This window comes from Apteryx rowi, unplaced genomic scaffold (genome assembly GCF_003343035.1).
Source record: "Apteryx rowi isolate R43461 unplaced genomic scaffold, aptRow1 scaffold_47, whole genome shotgun sequence".
NCBI classification, from domain to species: domain Eukaryota; kingdom Metazoa; phylum Chordata; class Aves; order Apterygiformes; family Apterygidae; genus Apteryx; species Apteryx rowi.
Window position 1 is genome coordinate 283,789 of NW_020450727.1, and position 5,110 is coordinate 288,898.

Below are 5,110 nucleotides of genomic sequence, written 5' to 3' on the forward strand. Positions count from 1 at the left end.
GTTTATCCCAGGAAGATTATATTAGTACATAAAGGAAACACTAAGGTACATATAACAAGGCTTTGCTGTGGGGCATGTACAAAGTCCCTTATGTACATGAAGGTTTCAGTTGATTTTAATGGAATAAAATTGTTCCATTTTTATATAAGCAAGGCTGTAAGTGTGCAAACAATTAACTCTTCCATTCCCATATCCTGACAGAGCAATTGTCTTTAAAATGCTTCATTCCATTATGTCCAGAATATTAAGTACTCTAAATGACAGGATTCCTGAGTGACAAATCCACTTTCCTATGGTGCCTGTCACCAGTGTGAGCATCTCCTGATGGCTTTGTCAACTAAGGAAATACTAGTCTTCCCATTTTTACAGATGGCATGTTTTTAGGAACAGAGGGAGATAAGGGACTTGCTCAAAGTTATGCAGCTTGTTTGGAACAGAGCAAAAACATTTAACCTCTAATTTTCTGAGTCCCAATCTAGAGCATGAACTGAAAGACACCCTTTCTTCAGAGAAGTGAGATGAAGTTGAGCATGTTCCAGGAGTTCCAAACGCATGTTTTAATTCAGCAGTACTAAGACTTATATACTGAAATCACAGAACAAGTTCTTATGGGATCAAAAAAGAGGTATGTGATGAAATTTCTTGTAAATGCTGGATGTAATTCAGTGAACGGTACAAATTTGGGGAGAAATAAATAACAGTCACTTCTTCAAACAGAATGGTGTCTGTACTCAACAATAGCTGTCCACGTCTGCAGGCTGAGAGAGGGCAGAATATTAGCAGCAGTCAAGCCTGAGGAGAATTGCTCTTTATGTTTTCATCTTAATTTTATTCTCTAGTAAGGGAGAGAGATGATTCTAGCCTTTACATGCTGTGAGTACTACACTTGTAGAGAAATTTAGGAATAGAGCTACCCTGAGACTCCTTTTAAATAATAGGTGTTTTTCAAAGTCTTTAAGCAATGGACCAGCAGTTATCAGTTACTTTCTTTGACTGCATCCCCTGCAGTGCTGGTGCTCATATGAGGGGGCTTCGATTTGCTCTCTGCAAATAAAGGAAGGGAAGAGCAAATGCCTAAGGGAGCACAGCTCAGGAGCATGTTTCAGCACCTACAGTGCTACATGCTCATGCCCTCTCAAAAACATTGAGTTTCATTTTATCCTCTTCCATGGAGGACCAAAAGTGTCTAATGCTTATTATAATCAAATTGCCCTAAGGGTCTTGACTGACATGCTATAAAAGATGGCACTGCTGTGATGCCCCTTTGCACTCAATGTAAGTTTTAAGTCTACAAAAGAGTTAGGCTATGGGCACTGTCTTATGTGAAATAGGCTGTAAACGTGTTCTAGATACAGTTTATGGTGCAGAAAATTAATTGTTTTTTGTTTTCATTCACTACCCACTGACTTAGTCTACTAGAAAACTGAACCTTACACCTTCTTTAAGTTGCGTAAAAACAGTACCACTGGCCCAGATATTTTGAACCTATTGTGTATGTGCAGCTTCTACATTGCATATCAAGTGAATTCATGCATGTAGAGTTCTGTGTGTCTGCACATGACCTGCTCAGAACTTCAAGGTAGTTTTATATTAAAAAATATTCCCAATATTATCTCCTTTATTAACTGTACTTTAGATGCTGAGGGTCCTCTTCCATTCTATTTGCTAAGCCTCTGGAGAAATAAGCCTGTTCAGGTAAAACAAGAGAACTAACAGGAATTAAATCTCATATTTCAATTTTCATTTTTTAAAATCTTTTTCCCTCTGAACAGAATAAAATTGAAAGGAAACCTGAGATACTCTAACCATTCTGAGGAAAAGGTGGCAAGAATCTTCAGTTGCCAGGAAATTCATTTTAAAAGAAAAATACATAAACTTCAAAGAACTGAGTGGCAGCTGCTACTAACCATATTGAAGTAGTTGTCCCAATGACATAACAGTGAAAGAAAACTGTGTGGGTTTTTTTTTTTTCTGATTTCTTTTCCTGATCTACAGTCAACTGTCTCTTCACAATCATCCCAAACAGAACTGGTGTAATGATGGATTAAGAAACTGTCCTTATGCCATTTCAGCCTCAAAATGTAAAGAAAAAAAAAAAGAAATTATTCCTGAAAAATTCCAGACATCATTGATATATATAGTGTCAAAAGGCATACGTTAGTCAAGTAGAACTTGAACACTCTTCAGTGCTAACAGCACTTTTGCCTTCAGGCTTCTTCCTCAAAGAACATCTGAACTGAGCCACTATATCAATATAAAACTTGCTCCAGCACAGATTAGGTTTCCCATAGCTACACATGGAGACATCTGTAACACATTATTGCATCTGTAAAGTAGATCGTATACATTTAGTCCCAAACAGTAATCTTTTTGTCCTGCTGAGCAAAGCTTAGCTTTTCCATTTTTCCTATTTGATTTATGCAAATATTTCTGGAGGAAAGACTGAACTAAATAAACAGACTTATAACAAAGCCTTGAGTCTTACTGAATCTGAAGGAGATATCACATCTGGCAGATCCACCAGGTGTTTCGGAAAGAATTCCCCACAGTTCAGGCTGAAAGCTGTACTTTGTTTCTTTCTAGTAAGTACCGCCTCTTAATTGCACAACCTGCTTTCTTTATAAATACTTTTATATTCAGCATACAAGATGATGAACAACTATGGTTTCTCAAATTTTATTGTATAATAGCCATTGCCATTCAGTTTTTTAATCTTGGCATCACATTAATACATATATGATAGCAAAAAAAAAAAAAACCCTCAAGGTATAAAGGAGTTTTAAAAATCTGGCTAGAGCAACTTTTTAAGTCTCAGGCTGTCACAAAAGACAATCTAACAGAGCACCAGCAGCACAATCATTACATGCATTTTGGGGACCACTAGTATTTTGATCAGACAAGAAGAACTTGAGGTTCTTCCAAGGCATACAGAATCACTGCTAGCTATTACTGCAACTAAATGGAGAACATACCCTGTTACGTTTGCTCTTAACAGATCACTCAAGTGGTCCTGAGATCAGAATCTGGTGCCATAAGCCTCTCTGCAACAATCAGAGTCAGAAACACTGCAGATTATTAGACATCTTGGTTCTAGATGCATAAATCCAGATTTCTGAATGTATTTAGAATTGTGTACCCACTGCAGCTAGCAGAAGCTAGGCGTGTATGTTGTCTGTGTAGGCCTGTTCTCTTCTTAGAATTAACCAATGAGAAGCACTGGAACCTTGTGGAAAATCTCTCAAAATATTATTAAACTGAAAATTGGCTATGAAAAGCTTGGTGGAATTAAGGTGCATTTGATCACAAGACTGAGCATATACTGTACTTGGAGATACAGTGATGATTGGTCAATATTTAAATGTTTTGAGCCCTGAAAACAAAGCACAGATGGATTGAACTATATATATGCTGTGATTCCTACTCACTGGGAAAAGAAAAATGCACCTCAGGCACTTTTTTTTTTTTTTTTTTTTTAACTGTTGCTGGTAAGGTGAGTCAGGAACAATTGCCTTAATGGCACAGTATACTAGATATATATTTAACATTCAGATGGAGCTGTAATGAGACATTCTGAAACTCTGGCCATATATCTTAGAGCACACATGGGATTCTGGTTTGAAAAGTAATGTGAAAGACACCCATTTCACTGTGATTTTACTTTTAACAGTCCAAATCAGACTCATCTATGCACAGAAATTAGTGCTAAGCAAGCTGTAAATTTGCAGCACACTAGACACTGCATGTTAGACTCACATTGAACTGCACGGAACTGCTGTTAGGGCACACTAAAGGCATTCCTATGGGAAGATGGTATAGTTAGCATAGTGTGAATTCATACCCTGCAGTGACCACAAGCTTCAAGGAGAACGATACACAGTAGTGAGCATAGTGTAAATTTACATCTAGCTGAGTGCTTATTACCTTCCATATAGACAAAGTCTTAATGTTTGTAAATACTTTGGGTCTCTCTAAAGGCGATATACCAAGGACAAGAAGTTATTAGCCCACTTCCCAGATATAGTTAGGTGCTACTTAAGAAACAGCAGGAAAACACAAATGCTTTGCTCAATCTGCAGAAGCAGAATGAAGAAACAAGCAGCACAACTTTACCAAACACTCTGACAAGTATTTTCAGGCAAGACTAAGAACACTATCTCCCTTGGCTTCAGTGCTCTTCTTGAAGATGACTTCACTGCTTTAGCAGATCACATACCTTTTCTGTTCTGTTTCTCAAGTGGTAAAATACCTACACCTCTCTGGTAAGGACTAGTTAGTGCTTACCACATGCTCTGAAAGTGGGAGGGCAGGGGGGAAGCTAAGATAGACCTAAATGAAAGTGCTCAATAATTATATTTGGGGGATAGAATTCTTCTCATAAAATATTTTCACAGTCTCCCACAGCTTTCTGACTACTTGGTGATGCTCATCTTTTATATAATGAAATACCTTATAATTTTGATTTACAGGGTTTTTTTTTCAATCTTTTCCTCCACTTAGGCCTACTATCTCAACACTTGCACTCAAAATTTTTACACTGGAAAAAGGAATTGTCTGGTTTAATAAACCAGATCATCTTCAGACCTGAAATTAAAACATTCATCTTATCCCATACTTTCCTTTTCTGGTCTCAATTGAAACTTCCCTTTTGCAGACTTACACACCCATCTAGCTTTTATGCCAAGAGCCAGTGACAAAGAAGTGAATACAAACCTTTCCTTAAGTGCAATTTTATCAGTCTTTCCAGGACCTGATTGTCAGCCAAAAAAAGTTCAAAGAGAAAAAACTTGGAATGAAATGCCGCTGCTATTGAATCATTAGAAGTTTTGCCATAGCGTTTGAGGGCCTCTCACTTCTGGGACTTCTGCCTGGGCGTTACCTGCTTTCCCACAGGAACCTTTTCGGTGTCAAGCGTCCTTCCTCCTCAGTGTAACGCTCTCACCGTGTGTCAAGTGCTTGAACTGCAGGAGAAGCCGCAGCTCCAAACGCCAGGCGTAGGGGCAAAGCCGCGGCAGAGCGTCGCTCTTGCACAAGCCCCGCTGCCCGGGGATGCTTCCTTCCTCCCTTCCTCCCTTCCTGCCAGCCGCGGCAGCTGCCCCCCGCGCCCGGGGCG